The sequence below is a fragment of the Balaenoptera borealis genome (assembly GCF_965194805.1).
Source record: "Balaenoptera borealis genome assembly, chromosome: 9".
Classification (NCBI taxonomy): Eukaryota; Metazoa; Chordata; class Mammalia; order Artiodactyla; family Balaenopteridae; genus Balaenoptera; species Balaenoptera borealis.
The window spans coordinates 113,220,125-113,243,515 of record NC_138873.1 but is presented as its reverse complement, the minus strand read 5'-3'; the positions used below and the strand labels follow the sequence as shown (position 1 = coordinate 113,243,515).

At 38.9% G+C, this 23,391-nt stretch overlaps 1 protein-coding gene across 2 annotated transcripts in view; it reads left to right on the top strand.

Moving 5' to 3' along the window:
* The first annotated feature begins 1,169 nt into the window (after window positions 1–1,169).
* Window positions 1,170–23,391, top strand: part of FILIP1 (filamin A interacting protein 1) — a 197,820-nt gene continuing 175,598 nt past the window's right edge. For both annotated transcript variants that reach the window (XM_082405046.1, XM_082405045.1), the window contains exon 1: window positions 1,170–2,394. The gene's annotated coding sequence lies outside the window, so the exon portion shown is untranslated. The remainder of the gene's footprint in view (window positions 2,395–23,391) is intronic.

Below are 23,391 nucleotides of genomic sequence, written 5' to 3'. Positions count from 1 at the left end.
AATTCTCCTAGTCACTCTGAACCATCTCACAGCCCTGTCACACACTTCCACTGCCTATCAGAACCCACTTTTTAGGGACTGTGGATAGATGGTCTCTAAAAGATCCAGTAGCATTCTAGAAGAGTCAGTTTCTTATAAGAATGCTTTCATCTTTGTTTTCTTTTTTTGGAGTATAGTTGATAAGAATGCTTTCATCTTAATAGAAATCTTTTAAAAAAAATCAGCGTTGGCCCAGACCCAGAAGGGCTAAGAAGAATCTGAACAAATGCAATTTTATATGTCAACAGTAGTAAAGAAATTAGAGGGAGAGGATGAATGCTGTTAGTGAAGTGGGTGGGTTGAGGGGAGCTGAGATGTTTTCTCATAGGTTGAGGTGTGGGATCAACTAACCTTGGAGGTAAGTGTCATTTCTTTAAAAAGAAAGACACACACACCCCTTGTGAAAAGTGGCAGCCTTTCCCAGACAGACATCAGGGTTCTCTAGCATATTAAGCCTCTTTTCGCAAGTATGCAACACTTAAAATATGCAATCTATGCCTTTACATGTCTCCTTGGTCCAACTTCAGTTTGCATGTCAAAAAAAGGGTATCATTAAAAACAGTATCTTTAAACTGACAAATTGATCTCAGGAAAGGGGTCAACATTTTTAGTGGTATTGGCAAGATTTTTGTCAGGGCAGTATTCTAGTGTGTTAGCCAGTAATGGTGTGTGTTTTTGTGTGTGTGAGCACGTGTGTGCATGTGTGTCTCCCTTCCTACTTTGTGGCTAAAAGACACTCTCTCAGGTCCTCTTACTGTTAATTTCACATATGTAATTAGTAAGGGAGTCCTAAGAATAGTTTTGTTTTTTTTTTAAATGATAAACTGTCACTCACAACTCTTCTTTTTTTTTTTTTTAATTTATTTTTATTTATTTTTGGCTGTGTTGGGTCTTCGTTTCTGTGCGATGGCTTTCTCCAGTTGCGGCGAGTGGGGGCCACTCTTCATCGCGTTGCGCGGGCCTCTCACTGTCGTGGCCTCTCCCGTTGCGGAGCACAGGCTTCAGACCCGCAGGCTCAGTAGTTGTGGCTCACGGGCTTAGTTGCTCCACGGCATGTGGGATCTTCCCAGACCAGGGCTCGAACCCGTGTCCCCTGCACTGGCAGGCGGATTCTTAACCACTGCACCACCAGGGAAGCCCAAGAATAGTTTTAAGCACACTTTTTTTCATGATTCTTAATCTTGGAAGATTCATACTATTTTCTGACATAGAATAAAGCAAATAAAAATATCTTGAGACATTCTTTATGTTGGAGTTCAGGGTAGAAGTGATCGCTCTCTGGTTTTGGAGATTGGAGGGTTAATGATGAGACAAAGCTGTCGACAACCAGAGGTGTCTGAAGTACTGGTTTTCCTGGAGTGTTCTCCGTTTCTTGCTTTGAATGAATGACCTGAGTGAGAACGCTAAGATTTTCCTTTCAAAAACATAATGTTATAGACATTCCTTTATGATAAACTTAACTTTAATAACAGTCAGGTATATAAGCTGGTTAAGTCTGATATCCCAGGTATGAATGTAATCTAGCTACGAATGCAACACATCAATGTAAAAAGCTGCCTGGGAATGATCTCTTACTGTGAATTTTCCCAAGAGTCGTCATACAGTTTGAAAAGCCTTTTCTATTTAAGACCGTTTATCTGAGAAAGCCTAATTGAGAAGAGTATTGCATTGATAAATTGCTCTGCTCAAGGCAACTGCTGCTGTTTCTTTTCAGATTTTAAAACCTAGGTTCCAAATCACAATCTGCATTTAAGGGCTTCCAACAATAATTACCTCTGTGTAATGAGCAGCAGTCCTTAAAAGGGTCTGCCGTTTCCCCGCAATCTTTTACAGGGTGAGCAGAGCTGTATCCACTGATAACCCAGCTGCCGAGGAACTGAGCAGAGCCGGCTCCAAACTTCTCAGCTGTTGACAGGCTTGACTTGCTGAGAACACTGGTTAAATATAGCACACGCGAGCTCAGCTTCTCGACAAAGTCACTGCTCTGACAATGCTGTGAAGGGAGCAGAAGAGGAGAAACCTAATCTCAGAACCCAACACCTAGCAACAGTTGAAAAAACTTTTAAACAAAAGTCTGGGTGGGAGATATACAACAGCCTCCAATTTCTGCTGATCGGGATTTCAGGGAGAAGAAGCTGCTTTCCCCTTCTCTCTACCCAGTTTCCTGCATGACTTCAGCTATTGGCTAGTCCTAGGAAAGAAAGTGGGAAAAGCTTTCTCCTCTGTATTCTTTTGGGCTGGATAGTTTTCCAGAACTCCAGTCTCTCTTGGGCTGTGGGGCAAGCCACTGGGTTCTTCCAAGGATAAGCTACCTCCATAAAGGACGTACCTTTGGTTAGACGAGCTGCCAGTCAGGTAAGACCAAAATACACAGCTACTTACTCTCTTAAGAAATGTCTGTTTCCACAAGAAGAGAGCTCTCTCCGATTCTGTGTTCTCTGTTTCCTTTGATTCTCACTGTTCCACTATGTGATAACACATGTAGGAATTATGACGATCACTGGGAATTCTTTTTAAGGAATCAGAAAGGCATCTCATTCTCAGAATTATCCGATTGTTTTCTAAACACAAAGGTTGTAACGATGCTTTAATAGTGATCAAAATATTTCTGCCAAGTTATCATTTTCTGGCAGGTAACAGAAATACGACAAAGGACAACTTCACAGTCCTTTCACAATGAGGATGGCTAACCAATGGAAGGGATATTTTCCCTAGAAGCAAAATAACTTTCATATAATGAAACTAGCTGAGCAGCTTGTGTGGTAAATGAGAGGCAAGTCCTGCGTGGTGTTTGTGTTGCTGTGCTTTTGACTGGCTGGCTTCTCCTTTGCCGGATTCTCTGATTACACGGGTATACCTTGTGCTGGTTCTGACCTCGTTACATTACAGTCACCCTGGGTGCTTCTCACTAGGCACAAGATATGCCTGGTTTCAGGTCACTGCTTTTGCAGTTGTTGAATAGTATTCAGGAGAATACTATTTTGTGTTTTTTTTTTAAAAAAGACATTGAGTAATTGCTTGTATATAGATGAGACAGATTCTGATTTTTAAAACTCAAATTGAATGCATTAGAAAAAATTCTTTCTTAAGTTGCACGTATGTGTGTATGAATGTGTTCACCAGAGTGTGAAGGAAATCCTCCTTTTGTCTGTTGTATTGTCTCCCCTTCCGTGAGTTTCCATGCTGTTTTATCAGAATTGCTTAGCGTGATCAATATCACACTGAATCTGACAAAACTTATGGCTGCACATTGGTGACGTGGTTAGTATTGGTAACTCGTGTCTGTAGTTGGGTTGGATTTGTGTAAGAAGTTTGTTCCTCTAAGTGGACATGATAATTTGAAAAAATATTCTAAACTAAGGATAATTTCAAAGAAGATACAAATGCACATTTTAAAAGAAATTATTTGAGTCTATTTTGTCAACTTAGAGAAGTAATTTACCCCAAACCAGTTTTGAACAAATTGACAAGAATGTATCAACTCTTTCGGTAAATGTTCTTATTTTAAGAAAAACTATTTAAAGCTTATATATCATATGCTCAGAAAAATGAAATAGTACATACATTTCAGTACATATTATATTTCATGATTCTGATTGCATGATTCGTTTACAAAGTAAATGCAGCTAATCATGTATAATGAATGTAACAGTGCAAAATGCACTCTGGTAAACTTGGTATCAGAGAATGAAACTTCTGGTGCTTTAGTGGAGATGAAGTATCTTTGTCTTTAAAGAGTTTCAAAAAGTCTGAACTAAATGCTTTACATTTTTCTTGTTTTTATCTTAGGAAGGGTCACATTGTTGGCTTACAAATGTCTGTGTAAAGCCAAAATCTGCCATTCGTAGATTTCGGAGGCATGTAATTTCTTTTGGAGTTAGTGGAACAGTGTGAGGATAGCTGAGTACAGCATTTGGCCCTGGGTGAAACCATGTTTCCTGATGGATTGATTTTTGAGTATCATTGTCTTCATGACTGTAAGTTTACCCTTGAGAATCAAAAATAGCTCAGGTTAGAGCACGTGCTTTCCTCCAGTTTATGAACAATCAAATGTGCAGGTTGTGTTCTCTCATTCACTCAGGCTCACGTCTGTGTTATTTTGACCCTTGACCATAAGAGAGCCCATTGCCGTTTCTCCCACCACCCTAAGGTCTGTCCCCTTCATCCTTGGTCTGGATTATAACAGGGCTGCTCGCCTTCCACCCCTTGTTGCCATCCAGACCCCCTTGCCCATGACCATGGGGTTAATTTTCTTATGCTTGTCTCTCCTACTCCTCACTTATCTTTTGCAACTAGTCGCTGCCAAACAAACACCTAGGCTGGGTATTTTGAGAACCTTCCATCATCTGGCATGTACTTAACTTTTCCAGTCTCAGCTCCCACTACTCAACAACAAGTGTGTCCCTCTGCTTCAGATGGTTCAGATTTTGGGCCCTTCTCCAAACACCTACATGCTGCATATTTCAATGCTCCACCTCTGCCCCTTTCATTCCCTCCTGCCTGGAACACTTTTCCTCCTCTCTCCTGTAGAGACTTTGTCCACTGTTTAAAACCCAGATCAGTGGCTCCCACTTTCACAATGATTTCCCAGACCATACCATTTAGAAGTGATTCCTTCTTAGTTTGGGCTGTTGGGTGCTCTGTTAGAATTAGGGTCCTTTGGAGCAGGGTTTACTTCTTTAAATTCAGAACAATTTTATGAAGGCGACCAGGTACAAAGCATTGTCCTAAGCATCCCTTGGCTCTGGAGCGGTTCGGCCCCATGTACCTTGTGGATGTTCTATGAACATTTTTGGCTCTGGATTTCTAATGATGAGCATGTGAGAAAGTATAGGTAAGTATAAAATCAAGACAAGCAACTATAAGTGTGGTTAATAGCTTTTTATCTCAAAACTTTCTCAAGGAAGGTCTTCATAGTTTTACCGAGTACAGAAAAATTACAAGTAATTGTGACTACGCTCGTGTATTTGATTGTGGAGATGATGTACCTCTTGGGAATGAAATAGGAAGGTTGATATATAAAGACTATATATATATATATAAAGACTTTATATATATATATATATTTATACATGCATCTCCTGTGTATACACCTAGAGCTCTAAATACTATAACTCGTATACTTTTATCATCTTCTGGTACCAGATTCTATTTATAGTTACCTTTGGTACTATACATTTAAATCATGGTTCTTTCCATTTGTGGGTCGTCATGGATTAAAATCTGTCCTTGAACATTAAAATATTTAAATATCATGCTTACTCCTTTTTATTTTTCCCTAAATATTATAAAAAGAGACATTTCTCAGTTTTATTTTAAATCACTCCTGAAACCTGTAGCCTTACTGTGTGAGAGAAAGCATGAATCATGATTTTGAACTAATTTTCTTCTGCGTTCACCAAAAGAAAAGAATTCTCTTTACATTTTAAGATGGCCAAGGAGGTTAAAATTACTCTTTTAAATGGGTGTTCACCAAGAATCACTATGGGATTTTCCCAAAGAAATTTATGAAATATTTAATATATCCATTTAGCAATGATTTCCCAGTGGTTATAATTTTTACTTGTTCTTTAGAAGTGACACTTTGTGGTAAAATACACATTCTCAACTAATACTAATTGTCTGTTTTGGAAGATGAGCATTTCTTCACAAAACAGTTGCCCTAAGAAATAAGATTTTACAGAGCTTGTTTAATTGACATCTTCACTAATTTGTCCCCTCTCTAACGTGTGGGTTTTAAAACAGCAGCACCATGGGAAGTGAAGGGAATGAGCTTAGGCTGAGATCTATTTCAGCAGACAGGTTTAAGAGAAAAAAAGGCTGGTAACAGCTTATTAGAAAAATAATATCTAAAAGCCCGCAACATACATTTGTTTATACGTTAATTATTTTAAAGATATGTAGCAGTAGAATGAAAGATAAGCTAATAAAATGCGTTTTGCTTCCTTATATCTGAGCTGGATGTGTCATTCAGATGGAGGAGGCAGGAAAGGCTAATTGCATAGGCAAGTCAGACGGCCTGAATTCAGGTTTCAGCTCACTACGACCCCGGGCAAAGTACCCTCTGTACCTCAGCTTCCTCATCTCTAAAATGACGGGAATAATACTAGCTTCCTCATAGAGTTGTTTTGAAGATTAAACGAGTTGATAAAACTTATAGTTGCCCAATAGACTTTTCAATAATTTTATGCTATTCTTGCTTTCTTAGTACACCTTAAATATAGTTACCTGTTTAGTTTAATCTTTGTTGCACACAAAAATCTTCGATACAGACGGTTTGTAAAATCAGGTTCATAGATCATAGGAAAGGCAGAAGAATGTATTGTTTAAATGTGGAATCCTGTCAGGGACATACTTTGCTGCTGTGTACTCCAAGCAGACAGTTTGAGCTCCAGCCAATAATTTAGGATGGAATTTATGTTTCAATCCCTCCGTTATCACTCAGCAGTGTGCTGTCTTATAGAATTATTACTAAAAAGGCCAAGAAATCACCCACAGCATAGACCGTTCCATGGTTTCTATATTTGCACTTGGAGATAAAGTGTGTTTATACGTAGTGCTTGGGTATCTCTTTTATAGCCGACTACGCTGGGAGACTTCCTCTTCCAAGGAGGGATATATTATTAAATTTATCATTCTTTATTTCTTCCCTTAGATGTTTTGTTTTGTTTTACTAACCTAGTAACAGATAAAAATGAAAAGACCAAAAAAGGTCGTCTCACACTAGCTTCAACCTCACCAAATACAAGTGAATTCTTGCTACTCATTGCCCTTAATCCTAATCATTCCTCTTAAACATGGCAAGAAAGTATATTCCAAGGCAAAAAAAGAGTGTTACCTCATAAAGATGTATGAGTATATTATGGGGTGCTCACTATTCTGTATATTTAACTTAACAAAAATATATGAAGCACTCAAAAATGGAGACGTTTCTTAGTAACTTCTACTAGCTTATGCAGGGTACTCACAGTTTAGACCTGTCCATTTTGCTTTATTTTTCACAATTGAAAGGATGAGTTTCTAAAAGATAAGGCAAACTGAATTTCAGAATGATCATTCTCTAATGAAGACCTTGTTTTAGAAAGAAAGAAAGAAGAAAGGAAGAAAAGAAAAGAAAGAGAAGAAGAGAATTTTCCTGGCTTTATAGAATACATTATAAAGGTTCTAGGGCAAAAATATGGGAACCTCAGGAAAATATTTTGGATTATGTTCTTCTTTTTTCCTTAAATGGTCAGTCCTACTCTTTAGCTAATCAGAGAAGAGAAAAGGCTGCAGGCAGAATACAACTTTCCCCATGGCAGTAGCTGAGGCAGTGTAATTTCAAAGGCTAGGCAGCGAGTTGTGTAAGAACTTAGCATAAGGAAAGTCCAACATGAATTGGGCAGCTCCAGTTGGCTGTTGACCAGCTGATTGCAGAACTTGAGAAACTCCCAGCAAAGAGATGAAGAAATACGATGTTAACCAGCATTCCAGTCCCTGAGAGCTTTGTTTAAGCCACAGCAGCACTGAAAAGTCAAAAGAAGGTTGGTGTTGCGTTTCCTTTTTGGGAAGTGGTGTCAATGTGCATAATATTGTGTGATTTATGTGTTTCTGAGGTCTGTGAAAGACAGACTTTAAAAAGAATTTTTAAAGCTAATGCAGAATTTATCTCAAGTGGTCTGACTTTCATTGAACCCTTAAGGTTCAGGGATTTTTCTGTTTTTGCTTTTTTGCTTAAATGCTGTCACCTACCTCCTTCACCAAAACATAGATGAAAACAATTGTTGCTTCACTGGCCAAGGACTTTATATGTCTACACTTGAAAACAGTCTCTTTTTTTTTTTGCTTTTTCAATAATTGTAATTGCAATCTTTGAATCTTTCCAAGTTACTTTGAAGAAGTGAATTATCTGCTGCTTATCTTTGTAAGGAAAAGGTGAAAGAAAGCCATGAAATGGACATATCAGAGTTGGCAAAATGCATTCTTTAAAAAATGATTTGCTACAGATTTAAAGCCAAAAGGCAATTTGATTGAAAACAGTAGACTGCTGACATCACCAAGACAATCAAATTACTGCCAACTTGCCTTGTTTATATAAAAGATCTTTGCAAAAATAAGGTCCCCCCCGACACACACATGAGTCATAGGCGATACAGTAATAGGGATAAATGGACTTTATTTTTCTTTATATGTCTTTAATATACTTATGTCTTAAGTAACTCCTTTTAGGGCCTGCTTCTTTGACTGAGGTACAACAGGAAAGGAAGAGGCATTGCTGAGTTCATAATGCTATTTCAGTGTGGCAGCCTAAGTACATGAGGAAATGACACCCCGGGCCTGTATTTGGGGCCTTGCAGTTACTGTGACGACAACACACACTAATGGAAAACAAAGATGCTCTGCTTGCCAGCACAAGCCAGGAAGAGTTTTGCCAGCTCAGATTTTTCCTAATTATTCTATAAGTCTTGAAATGTGACACTTGAGATATTCAAGGCTCTTTGTGTTTCATGAACTGTTTAGTGAGTGACGCATGCTTCACGGGCAGCCTGGAATTTGGACGAGGGAGGGGCCTTTACATATAAGCTTAACTTTCACATGCTGTCTTGATAGATCTCATCCTCTGGTTTGGACACCGCCAGACCAACTGCTTTGGTCACAGCCTGTTGTTTGGTCCTTAAGGAAGGCAGCTGCTTTGGTAGAATTCACTCCTCGGGGACCCCTCAACTTTGGTGACAAATCCCCACCTTCCATATTCTGTTCATTCCATAGATCGTTGCCCAGTATGCCAGGTGTTCTACTAGTGACTGGGAAATCTGAATCCCAATTCTTATATAGTGATATAATAGATAATATAATGATAATAACAGCTACATGTAAGATAGATTATCTACTTAATGTATGTATTATAGAGCTATGCATAATTATTTAGTATATATATGTGATGCCAATAATAGCATATACTGGAGATTTTTCTGTGCCAGGCACTTTGAATGATTTTATTTACTTCTCATAACAACCCTATGAGGCACTATTTTTTTTTAATCTCTTGTTTTATGGATTAGAAAAATGAGGTTTATAGATGATAAGTAACTTGCTCAGTGGTAGATTTGAGATTCTAACCCAGGCAATTTGATCTTATTTAGCCCATATTTTCACCACTTTCTTGTAATGCAGGCAGTTGTTCAAGGAGGACCTCTACCTAGGTGACTGTGAGACGTTTTGGTGAAAGGTGTCGAATGTGACCCTGCAGTCTGAAAAGATACGCTAAGAGCAAAGAACAAAGAGATCTGGGGTCAAAAGGCCAGTGGGGCTCTTCTCCAGGGTCCTGAAGTGGAGCCAGGAGTTGCAATGGCCTGTGGAGCTGGGCGACCCAGGAAGAGCTAGGCCTGGGGCCCTGGAACACGGAAGCTCTTCTTCCACAGTGGTGGATGGCACAGCGTGGTTCTCGGCTTCTACGCTGCCGAGACGATTCTCTGGAGAAGGAAGACTTGGAGCATTTGAATTTATGATCTATTATGGGTGCTATTGTAGCCAGATCCTTTGATGCCATTGGGGGTTTTGGTCTGTTGTTTCTCCTGTTGACAAGTTAGAACTCCCCCTTCTATTGTAATGAAATGCTCTGCAGTTCTCTGCCTTGGTCATGAGCATTCCGTTTGTTAAGTGGTTCAAGAGAGAGTCCTGCAACATACTTATTCCAGCTGTTGGTAGCAATAAGGCTTCTGGAAGAAGCCTTTGGTGGTGTGTGTAAGTTTGTTGGGGGAGGTACTGAGGAAAGGGACAGAAAGTCTCATTCTGTATAAGAGCCCTTATTGACTCCCAATGACTTTGTTTAGGGAGTGAGTTGTCAACCTAACAGCATGTTTTTCCTTCTGAAAAACAGAGCTGGCTGTAGTTTAAGGAAAATTACCTGATACTGTTCAGCCAGTGGTTTGCTACAGTGGAGCAATGGCATGAGATATTTTATTATTCTATTTAATTCTTTTCTCTTTATTAAAACCCGAGTCATCTCCAATGATGCCAAAAATCTGACTACCTGGATATAATTGGAATTTTTTGAGTTTCTATTTACTTGTATGACACTTAACTTTTGTACTACCTGAAGTAAAAGGAGAGCAGTTCTAATACAATTTTGATGGAGCAGATAATGCTTTGCTTTTTCTTATGCCAGTGGCCATAAATACTCTACTTTTCCTGTGTATCAAATATCCCAGGTGGTAGGATTTAATATCCCAGGAAGGTGAATGTTTCACGTGAAATAAACACATAGCAGAATGAATCTCTACCTTCTGAGAAATTCTATTCTATGAATTACAAACAGCATCTTGTCACAACTGTGTAGCACACCCCAGCCCCGCTCCTACATGCTCACTACTGGTAAGGGCACAGGACTTGTAGGCTACTTACCTGACAGGCTAAACACCTTCCTGAAGCAAATACACTCTTTGCTCTGTGGCATAGACCTATTTAATCCAAAATAAAGGTCGTGATGTATTATATTTCATTAAGGCACTCTTTTTCATTCACATGATCTCTCCTGACTTCCTTACAACAAACAAACTAAGAATTTCCCTTTTGTCCTCCTGGTCTTTATGTAAAAAGGTGTAACAGTGTCAAAGGAGGGAAAGAATTAGTGTTATATCCTTTGGAGACAAAGGGCTTCACTGGTTGGCTTCTGGAAGTATTCTTTTTCTCATTCAATTATTCTAAATTCCTCTTGGCACCCAAACTGCATGATAATTCAGACATTCTGTGAGACCTCCTATTTCTCTTGGCATTGCCACAGCTGGTCTGACTTCCAGCAGGAATGGGGGCTCTGAGTCTCACACTGTTGATGATCATACAGTTTTGGTCCTGGAGCCACCCGTACCAAAGAGGGTGGAAACCTCTAGACTCCGAGCTCACTCGGGACCATCAGGTCATCTAGTCTGCGGTTCTCAACACTCCCTGTGTGTCAGAGTCACCTGGGATGCTTTGAAAATGCAGATGTCCAGGCAATGCCCCAGAGGTTCTGATTCAAGCTGGCCTGAGTGCGTGCCCAAGTGTTGATCTATTTTGGAAGCTTTTATGTGATTTTAATGTGTATCCAGGGTTGAGAACCAGTTATCTAATACAATCTCTTCATTTTAAAGAAGAAGGTACTAGGATGAAGGAAGAGAGGTCACTTGATACAAGTTACAGTGTCTTCTGAGGCTGAGTCTATTACCTTTTCTATCACATGATCATAATAAACAACAAAGTAGCCAATATTTAATCACTGCTTTCTATGTGTTAGGCACTAACAAGGCAGAAGTGAGGCAGTTACTCGGGCACTCTACATTTACAGAGAAGGAGGCTGAGGGAGCTGCCCAAGGCCCTCCGACAAGCAGGTGGCAGATCTGCGATTTGAATCCAGGCAACTGGACTCCTCAGCTTGTGCTCTTAATCTCTTAATCACTTTGCTGTTCTGGAGCCAACTCTGAGAATGTAAGGTGCTGAGTGGCAGCTGCTTCCCTATTTCAGCATCAGGGGTCTTGTGGCAGCTGGCCTTGGTGCTCTGAGATCCCACTAACTGGTTTGCTGCTTGACTGGAGATTGGGTCCTTGCATTCTCTTATTTTCCCAATAAGTGTGCCAACTGGAGACAACCCATTCTCTTAGAGACTGTTCCAAAGGTTCCATTTTCCCCAGTGACTTTGTCTCTTTTATCTTGTCTTTCTTTTGTGGACCGTTATAATATTTTCTGTCTTACTTTTGGACACATATCTTTTTACCTTTATGTGGAAATTCTAACCACAAACTCTACTCTCTCGTTCAGACCTTGACTTTTCCCCTAACCCTGTGAGTTTGGCTGTGTTCACCATTTTCCCTGGGATTACCCCATCTCTGGACTTTCTTACCACCCCCTAACTTCTCATGACCTCAGCAACAACAGGAAGGGATTAATCACTTCGCTTCTTCTATAGCAGCAGGTGCGTTAGAAACAAGCTGGTCTGTCCCATGGAAGTGACTGGCTGGAGGGTCAATGTACTCCAAAGGTCTCTTAAAGTATACATTTTTAGGTTGCATTATGGAATTAATTTTCTGATTGATTATGTAAGTTTAAATTTCTATAGAGAAGGCTTTTTTACACCTTGGGAGAAATCTATATACATTGTCTGGTTAAATGAACTTTATCAAGATGAAACTCACTAATGGCAAACACTATAGCACAGATTTCTGTAAGCAATAGCAACTCAACAAAAATTGAAAGATTATAATAAATATTCTATGATAAATATTTACATGTAAATTTAAAAAATTAACGTGATATATAGATTCAGGTATGACTTGGGACTTTTTTTAGAGCCATGTTTCATAAAACAAGTGCTCAATAAGTTGAATCTGTTAAATGTCATGGAATTGAGGAAGTAAACATTACTGAACAGTTTTGATCAGTTAGTGGACTGAACATAATTTTTTTTATATAAACATGGGTATAACAATCAGTGACCATGGGTGATTATTTCTCTGCTTCTCAGTATTCTCTAAACCTTTAGTGACCACGTATTGTTTTTATTACAAGTTAAAAATCAACAGACATCTTAAATGTTCATTAGAGCATCAGAGAGTAATGAATGCTTAACTGAGTGGAAGCTAGACTCTGTAGCTGCGATTAGCATGATGTATGTATATTTCCAACAACAGACTAGAACTCTTACTTTAAATGCATAACTATTGACACAAGTCTAATTGCTCCTCATCTCTTCACTCATGTGCTGCAAAATTCATAAAAAAAAAAAAAAAAACCACAAAACACAACACAACCAGGCTCTTATTTGGTTTACTAGCTGGAAATGTTCTTATCCTTGGAAATCTATTTTGGAGTTAGCTGCTCTCCTCCCCTACAAGTGGTAAAGCAACAGCTGCCATTTAATTAATGTTCTGCTGACAGCTCCAGCTGATGAATACCCTTGAAGTTCCCTATCAGCGTCAATACTACCCACATTACCCCAAGAGGAAATATTGATTATAGTTGCTTGATTTTGCCTTATTTCACCATAGCTTTCTTTCCTGCACTACTTCCTTCAAATTCCAATGAGGCTGTTATTTACATCACCATTCACATCTTCCAGGGAATAAGGTCCCGGTGGAACACATGTGTTCCTGGTGATGTATTGCAATGGAACCTCACCAAAATGAACACGTGAAACACTAAGCTCAAATAGAGGAGAGCACTGGGGGAAAACCAGATGAAAGTGACTTGTGGTTTCTCAGAAAGTAAAGAATTTTGTCCTTTTGAGAGAGAGATTAGAGAAAAAAAAAAAAGAGCTCTTGTTTTTCCACGTAGCATGAATGTATGGTTAAAATCCTGCAATTTGATTTATGTCTGGATTATTATTTCAATTTCTGTTCCCAGAACTTTCATAGGAGTTGAACTTCAACAGTACTATCATTACTATTGTGTGACAATGAAAAGGATTTGAGCTGTGTGAAAACAACTGTTTCCAGAGTGAGATCCATTCAAGCCGCTCATCCTGAAGAACGTATCTTAGGCTCCGTCAGGCAAGGCCCATGCACGTAGCTAACTGGCAACAGGTAGAACACAGGATCCAAATGGTGTGGCATTAGATGACAAAGAGTGGTTCAAGCTGGTATCTGGCCTCTGAGGATCTAAAACATGAGGTTATGGGGTGTCCTGGCAGGCAGCTGGGGCAGGGCTGTGTTCTGACCCAGGCAGGGTGTCAGCGTTTGGGCAAGCCTGTCAGCAGGACCAGGGAGGAGAGCCGGGAGGTGGGATTCAGGGACAAAATAGTTCTGGAGGAGGAGCAGTCCTAGAGACTCTGTAATGCAATGTCAAAACAACTAAGATGATATTAAATCCCAGAGTCCTGGGCTAGAGCTCTTTGTGTCCCTCCTGCTTCCCATTCAGTTAGTAGTGTTCACCCACTCGCTAAATATTTATTGAGATTCATCTGTGTCAGGCACTGAGCTAGGGATTGGGTACAATCGTGAATATCATATTATCTCTACTCTAAGTGGGTTACAGGTAGAAACAATGGCGATTTCAGTGCCATGTGACTAGTGAGTGAATGGGATTGTGGGAGCACTCACCTGGTTTTGGGTGGTGAGTGACTGATTCAGAAGATCAGAGATGGGGCGATAAAGCAACTCTTGCTGTGGGGAAAGGGGACCCTAGAGGCTGAAAATGAGATAGGGCCTGACAAACAAGGTCTAAGGGAAGGCAGAGGAAATTAATGTGACTGAAAGGCTCAATGACTGATTTGTTGCAACAAGTCCACATAGCTTTACGAATGGTGGGGAGCTCGTAAGTTGCATTCTTTTCACTTATATGATAATTTTAATGTTTTTAAGAATAATGTGATGAAGGGGACGCACTGTATACACACATTTTCATCACACTTAAATCTGTCTTGGCCATAATGAGCCAACCGAATATGCATCTTGTGGGCTGGAAAATTCCTGACCCTCACCACCACCCACACTCTGAGCATTCTTTTAAAGCAGTGACCAGTCTTAATAGGAATTTCGTGGTGGTCCAGTGGTTAGGACTCTGCTCTCACTGCTGAGGGCGTGGGTTCAATTCCTGGTTGGAGAGCTAAGATCCCGCAAGCTGCGTGGCCAAAAAAAAAAAAAAAAACAGCAGTGATCAGTCTTTTGGATATATTTCTAAAAGGGAGTGATGGATATTTCCTATAAAATTCTTTGCTTTAAGACTTTTACAAGTTTGTGCACTTTGAAAAATGCTTACATATATTCAACACTTCACTTCAAGTGACTAAGTGCTTCTGGAGCAAGAAACTTATGTGAATAGCCAGGAAATTTTTGAAGTACCAGTTGGGAACATTGCCTTACCACATAATAAAATGAATTTTGAAACCACACTCATTAAAAACACTTTGATAGTGGTGTCAGAATCAGTTCACATCAGATGAGGAGATCAAAGGAAAATAGTCAGAGCTCCAGAAACCTACATATGAGAGTTTCGTGTTAGAAAGGAGAGATACTTCAAATCAGAAAAGAAAATATGGAGTTTTCAGTCAATGGGTTGAAAAAACTGGGAAAAAATGAAATGAAATCTCTACGTCACCATTTATACCAATACATACTAGATGCATCAGAAATTTAAGTGTAAAAATTGAAAGTGAAATACTAGAAAAATATATACATATTAGTGGAGTGGGAAAGACCTTTCTATGCAAGGGAAAAAAGCAGTAAAACAAAAGACTAAAATATTTGACTCCATAAAAACAGAATGAAAACTTTTATACAGGAAAAAAAAACACCTCATGAACAAAATTAAAATGCAAACAGCAATCTGGGCAAAAATATTTGTGACAAAATAAATTAAGAACAAATACCCTTAACACAAAGAGCTCTTTTAAATGAATAAAGCAAAAGAGACGCGACAATAGAAAAATGGACAAATGGCATAAATAAACAATTTGTAGTAAATGTGTGAAAAACTATTTAGCCTCACTGATAATTAAAAGTTCAAATTTAAAGAAGATAGTAGGGGCTTCCCTGGTGGCACAGTGGTTAAGAATCCACCTGTCAATGCAGGGGACACGGGTTCGAGCCCTGGTCCAAGAAGATCCCACATGCCGCAGAGCAACTAAGCCCGTGAGCCACAACTACTGAGCCTGCGCTCTAGAGCCCGTGAGCCACAACTACTGAGCCTGCAAGCCACAACTACTGAAGCCCGCGTGCCTAGAGCCCGTGCTCCACAACAAGAGAAGCTACTGCAATGAGAAGCCCGCACACCACAACAAAAAGTAGCCCCCGCTCTCAGCAACTAGAGAAAATCCGTGTGCAGCAGCAAAGACCCAATGCAGCCAAAAATTAAATAAATTAATAAATAAATAAATTTTAAAAAATAAATAAATAAATTTAAAAAAATAAATAAATAAAAAAGAAGATAGTATTATTTCAACCAACGCATTGACAAAGACGCAACAGAATCCAATACCTGCATGGTGAGGGTGTGAGGAAGTGGTCGCTATGGAATGCTGGTGGGAAAATCAGCTAGGACCAGCTTCCTGAAAGGCAGTTTGACAATATGCGGTAGGAATCTTAATAATCAGAAGAAAATCAGCCCGCTTCCATTTTGAAAAAAAGCATTGTTTTCCTTTCCTCCTATTGTTCTCAAATATTGCCTATTGACTTCTAACGTTCGGCACACCTAGAGGCTCTTATTAAAAAGAAAAGTCCACATACTTCTTCCTCAGTAGCTTGATAGGATTTCCTAGGAGGGACCTTGCTCGATTAGAATTGTGGAGACAAGTCTGCATAGTCCGTTCTGCCTAATCACTGAAGTGCCAAGAACATCTTGATGGCCGTGTATTTCCTGAGTAATGTGATTATCAGGACAGAAACTGATATCCAAAATGGACACATGTATGACTGGATCACGAGGGTAGGGGAGCGAGGGGCAGGTGGGTAAAACGGGGCACTGGAGTCAGGAATCCTTGCCTCTGATCACTACTTCATAAAACTGCTCAGGCTCATTAGGGTTATAGGGCTAAACTGACCCAGGAGAACGGTGCCAAGGCTCAAATTTTGGTCAATCTGCTCAGTTCATGAATTGCTCTGAAAAAATTGTTTTACCATAATATTTTCAGATACTGATAGATGCTAAGAGATGATTGACTTCAACCACTTTTTAGGAGGGATGAGGAAGCTGAGACCCAGAAAGTCTGTCTTTCTCGAAGTCGTACAGCTTATGAATTCAAATATGTGAATTCATAGACAAGCCACAGCATCGTGCTGCATATCTTCCTGGAATCCAGAACGTTATCTGTCTCGGGTTATTTCCCAAGATACTTGTCGTTTAAAAGCTCGTGGTTTCTCTGTCTCCTCCTGCCTCTGGCACTCCAGATGTTGGGCTTTTCGGGACACCAGCACCTCTCTCCTCATCAGTTCTGTCTGTTATTCCAGGGGAAGGAGGGAGGCTAGTTGGAGAGTGGTGTGTTGTTCGCATGCGTCCTGCAAGGGGTCTTGTGAGGGTGGGGCCTGGTGCCTGTGAGGCTCAGCTGCTTCTCACTGGTCTGAGAGCAGGAACCTTTTGTGAACGGGTAGGGAGCAGTGATGTGAGTAAAACCTCACCCAGACCTTGTGCGCTAACATTCTTGTGCTTTGTTCTGGACAAGGCGTTTCTTGGAAGAAGCCACTCCTGAAAGATTACCCAGAGTGAAGGTAGGCAGTAAGCATTTCAGACCATCTTTTGTTGTTGGGTCCTGCAGGGAATGTGCTGAGATGAGAGTGGTGCTTTGTCACTTTGGTGGTCCTTCCAAGTGTTCTTTTTCATACACGGGGCACAAGTGAATGAGTTCCCTTTACTTCTCTCAAACCCACAGATAAAGGGAGCCTATGCGTTGTATGTAATTCTGTTAATTAGAATATAAGTGTGAATAATAGCACAACTATGCTTAACTTCCAACTTCTATTTGGTGATTTGACTAACAATGCATTATTCAGCGAGATCATCACCTTCTCCTTCTGTAGCCCTCCTTTCTTTAAACAGCCAAAATGAGTACATCCTCATGTCTTTGCTTCTTTATCATCCATTGTACCCTCCCTTCCATGCTCACACTGTGATGGTGGGAATTCTGTTTCCCCTTTTTCCCTCCCCATCTGAGTTCAGGCCCTGATATGTGTGAGTTTTGCACCCTCCCTCACAGGTGGACCTTCTCTGTCAGGCTTCCTGACATCAACTTTCCATGCTTTCCTGGGCTTATTCCTCATTCTTTCCTCTTTCCCTTCTTTTCAGAACCCTCTTTCTGTTATTTCTCCTGCTTCAGCCAGTCTTTGAACATCTTTCAACATTAATATACATAAAAGGTACATAAATCAAGACACTTTTATTAATGTTATGGAGAAAGTTGTTATTCATAAAGGATAATTTGCTGTCAGTAATTAACTTTCAACCTCAAGATTTATTTTCAATTCCCAGTCATTCTCTGAGAACTACCCATCTTGGAGGAGGGAACTGCCATTTCTCCTAGATTGCTGTACGACAGAGCACAGATTGAAGCATAAATTACCCCTCTACATGGGAGGTCAGACTAGATGCTTGGGAACAAGGAGATGGTCTGACTTAACTCTCTTCTCAGTTTTTAATATTTGTTTTTCTATTCTGGAATTTGGTGATTTAAGCGGGAATAGTGTCTACTCCATTAAGAGATTGGAAGAACATTGTGTAAGTACAATGATTGTAAAGGGTGTTTAATATACCAGGAAAAGGTCAGAATTTGGTTATATAAAATCCTCAGCTAAATTCCAGAAATTTTTCATGAGTGCTTTATTTAAAAGGAGAGCTATAAAATGTGGATTTAAAATATGTATGTGGAATGGATTGGATACCATTTTCTCAAATATTCTTGGAAAGGTTCTATATAATGATGGTGTGTAATTAATTTCTTTTACCCAACTTAGGTTCCTCACTAATAGTGGTTGATTTATTTGTTTAATTTGGTTCATATCAAACTGAAGGTTACAAATAACCTCCTTTGCTGTGTATGGTCTGGACCCAACTATAGAAGCAATAGTCTATGTAATTTTCTACTTACAGCCCAATTAAACTGAAAGACAAATTAAGAATGATGACATCAGTAAGACCTGATCTATAAACTGTCATGTGAATATGACAATCATTAATGCATTAATGTTAACTTTAATATAACTATTATGGCTATTGGCTATAGGAAGAAAATAAATGACAGAATAATAATAAAGTTGTTTTTACTGAGCGCTCCCAACATACCAGAATCTATGCTACATGCCTAATGTGCATGGTATAAAAATAACTATTATTTATTTATTTTTTTAAAAAAAGAGTTCTGTTTTTTTGGTTTTTTAATAAATTTATTTATTTATTTATATTTATTTTTGGCTGTGTTGGGTCTTCGTTTCTGTGCGAGGGCTTTCTCCAGTTGCGGCGAGCGGGGGCTGCTCTTCATCGCGGTGCGCCGGCCTCTCACCGTTGCCGCCTCTCCCGTTGCGGAGCACAGGCTCCAGACGCGCAGGCTCAGTAGTTGTGGCTCACGGGCCTAGTCGCTCCGCGGCATGTGGGATCTTCCCAGACCAGGGCTCGAACCCGTGTCCCCTGCATTGGCAGGCAGATTCCTAACCACTGCGCCACCAGGGAAGCCCAAAAAATAACTATTATTATTCCTGTTTTATAGATATGCTATTTTTTAAATTCTTGCTTAAGACATGGTCTGACTTCTTGTCATCTAAAATTTGGGCTTATCTGAAACTCACGTTTTAGGAAACAGGGTGCAAGCTCATGAAATACTTTTTCCCTCATGGATTTCCTAAAATTTGGTAGTGTTGATTTGTATACAGAATTCACTATGAAATAAAAAAAATTTACCCATAAAAATATTATCAGAGTCAAAAAAGTAAGCAATATTCAAAGCCATTTTAACGTGTTAAACCTCAGAAAAGATTTTTTATTATTTTAATACTATATTAATATATTAATTTAATAGTTAGTTTTAATACATTATTAACATATTTTGTGTGATATAATAATAAAATACTATATTATATTATTAACGTGTGCAGGGTAATCCTATGTAGGGAATGGTGGCGTGGTGGACAAGTCCCAGCCACCATAAATACAACAAGGACTGTAAGGTGATTTCAGGAGAGGAACTGAGTTAACTCTGAGCCACCCACTGTTTTATGTCAGATTCTCCTCGTTACTAGTTCAGGTTATAAAATAAAATTTTTTTTTTAAATTTAGTTTTATTTATTTTCTTAATGTAGCAGGTTCTTATTAGTTATCCATTTTATCCATATTAGTGTATACATGTCAATCCCAATCTCCCAGTTCATCACATCACCACCCCCCACCCCCCAGCCACTTTCCCCCCTTGGTGTCCATACATTTGTTCTCTACCTCTGTGTCTCTAATTCGGCCCTGCAAACCGGTTCACCTGTACCATTTTTTCTAGGTTCCACATGTATGCGTTAATATACGATATTTGTTTTTCTCTTTCTGACTGACTTCACTCTGTATGACAGTCTCTAGATCCATCCACGTCTCCACAAATGATCCAATTTCTTTCCTTTTTATGGCTGAGTAATATTCCATTGTATATATGTACCACATCTTCTTTATCCATTCATCTGTCGATGGGCATTTAGGTTGCTTCCATGACCTGGCTATTGTAAACAGTGCTGCAATGAACATTGGGGTGCATGTGTCTTTTTGAATTATGGTTTTCTCTGGGTATATGCCCAGTAGTGGGATTGCTGGGTCATATAGTAATTCTATTTTTAGTTTTTTAAGGAACCTCCATATTGTTCTCCATAGTGGCTGTATCAATGTACATTCCAACCAACAGTGCAAGAGGGTTCCCTTTTGTCCACACCCTCTCCAGCATTTGTTGTCTGTAGATTCTCTGATGATGCCCATTCTAACTGGTGTGAGGTGATACCTCATTGTACTTTTGATTTGCATATCTCTAATAATTAGTGATGTTGAGCAGCTTTTCATGTGTTTCTTGGTCATCTGTATGTCTTCTTTGGAGAAATGTCTATTTAGTTCTCCTGCCCATTTTTGGATTGGGTTGTTTGTTTTTTTAATATTGAGCTGCATGAGCTGTTTATATATTTTGGAGATTAATCCTTTGTCCGTTGATTTGTTTGCAAATATTTTCTCCCATTCTGAGGGTTGTCTTTTCATCTTGTTTGTAGTTTCCTTTGCTTTGCAAAAGTTTTAAAGTTTCATTAGGTCCCATTTGTTTTTATTTCCATTACTCTAGGAGGTGGATCAAAAAAGATCTTGCTGCGATTTATGTCAAAGAGTGTTCTTCCTATGTTTTCCTCTAAGAGTTTTATAGTGTCCAGTCTTACATTTAGGTCTCTAATCCATTTTGAGTTTATTTTTGTGTATGGTGTTAGGGAGTGTTCTAATTTCATTCTATTACATGTAGCTGTCCAGTTTTCCCAGCACCACTTATTGAAGAGACTGTCTTTTCTCCATTGTACATCCTTGCCTCCTTTGTCATAGGTTAGTTGACTATAGGTGCGTGGGTTTATCTCTTGGCTTTCTATCCTGTTCCACTGATCTATATTTCTGTTTTTGTGCCAGTGCCATAGTGTCTTGATTACTGTAGCTTTGTAGTATAGTCTGAAGTCAGGGAGCCTGATTCCTCCAGCTCCGTTTTTTTCCCTCAAGACTACTTTGGCTAACCGGGGTCTTTTGTGTCTCCATGCAAATTTTAAGATTTTTTTTCTAGTTCTGTAAAAAGTGCCATTGGTAATTTGATAGGGATTGCATTGAATCTGTAGATTGCTTTGGGTAGTATAGTCATTTTCACAAGATTGATTCTTCCAATCCAAAAACATGGTATATCTCTCCATCTGTTTGTATCAATTTTAATTTCTTTCATTAGTGTCATAGTTTTCTGCATACAGGTCTTTTGTCTCCCTAGGTAGGTTTATTCCTAGGTATTTTATTCTTTTTGTTGCAATGGTAAATGGGAGTGTTTCTTAATTTCTCTTTCAGATTTTTCATCATTAGTGTATAGGAATGCAAGAGATTTCTGTGCATTAATTTTGTATCCTGTGACTTTACCAAATTCATTGATTAGCTCTATTAGTTTTCTGGTGGCATCTTTAGGATTCTCTATGTATAGTGTCATGTCATCTGCAAAGAGTGACAGTTTTACTTCTTCTTTTCCAATTTGTATTCCTTTTATTTCTTTTTCTTCTCTGATTGCCATGGCTAGGACTTCCAAAACTGCATTGAATAATAGTGGCGAGAGTGGACATCCTTGTCTTGTTCCTGATCTTAGAGGAAATGCTTTCAGTTTTTCACCATTGAGAATGATGTTTGCTGTGGGTTTGTCATATATAGCCTTTATTATGTTCAGGTAGTTTCCCTCTATGCCCACTTTCTGGAGAGTTTTTATCATAAATGGGTGTTGAATTTTGCATCTGTTGCATCTATTGCATGAATAGATGCATGAATTCTGCATCTATTGAGGTGATCATATGGTTTTTCAGTTTGTTAATGTGGTGTATCACATTGATTGATTTGCATATATTGAAGAATCCTTTCATCCCTGTGATAAATCCCACTTGATGATGGTGTATGATCCTTTTAATGTGTTGTTGGATTCTGTTTGCTAGTATTTTGTTGAGGATTTTTGCATCTATATTCATCAGTGATATTGGTCTGTAATTTTCTTTTTTTGTAGTATCTTTGTCTGGTTTTGGTATCAGGGTGATGGTGGCCTCATAGAATGAGTTTGGGAGTGTTCCTTCCTCTGCAATTTTTTGGAAGAGTTTGAGAAGGATGGGTGTTAGCTGTTCTCTAAATGTGTGATAGAATTCACCTGTGAAGCCATCTGGTCCTGGACTTTATTTGTTGGAAGATTTTTAATCACAGTTTCAATTTCATTACTTGTGATTGGTCTGTTCATATTATTTATTTCTTCCTGGTTCAGTCTTGGAAGGTTATACCTTTCTAAGAATTTGTCCATTTCTTCCAGGTTGTCCATTTTATTGGCATAAAGTTGCTTGTAGTAGTCTCTTAGGATGCTTTGTATTTCTGCGGTGTCTGTTGTAACTTCTCCTTTTTCATTTCTAATTTTATTGATTTGAGTCCTCTCCCTCTTTTTCTTGATGAGTCTGGCTAATGGTTTATCAATTTTGTTTATCTTCTGAAAGAACGAGCTTTTAGTTTTATTGATCTTTGCTATTGTTTTCTTTGTTTCTATTCCATTTATTTCTGCTCTGATCTTTATAATTTCTTTCCTTCTACTAACTTTGGGTTTTGTTTGTTCTTTCTCTAGTTCCTTTAGGTGTAAGATTAGGTTGTTTATTTGAGATGTATCCTGTTTCTTGAGTTAGGATTGTATTGCTATAAACTTCCCTCTTAGAACTGCTTTTGCTGCATCCCATAGGTTTTGGATCGTTGTGTTTTCATTGTCATTTGTCTCTAGGTATTTTTTGATTTCCTATTTGATTTCTTCAGTGATCTCTTGGTTATTTAGTAACGTATTGTTTAGCCTCCATCTGTTTGTGTTTTTTATGTTTTTTTTCCCCTGTAATTGATTTCTAATCTCATAGTGTTGTGGTCAGAAAAGATGCTTGATATGATTTCAATTTTCTTAAATTTACCGAGGCTTGATTTGTGACCCAAGATGTGATCTATCCTGGATAATGTTCCGTGTGCACTTGAGAAGAAAGTGTAATCTGCTGTTTTTGGGTGGAATGTCATATAAATGTCAATTAAATCTATCTGGTGTATTGTGTCATTCAAAGCTTGTGTTTCCTTATTAATTTTCTGCTTGAATGGTCTGTCCATTGGTGTAAGTGAGGTGTTAAAGTCCCCCACTATTATTGTGTTACTGTCGATTTCCTCTTTTACAGCTGTTAG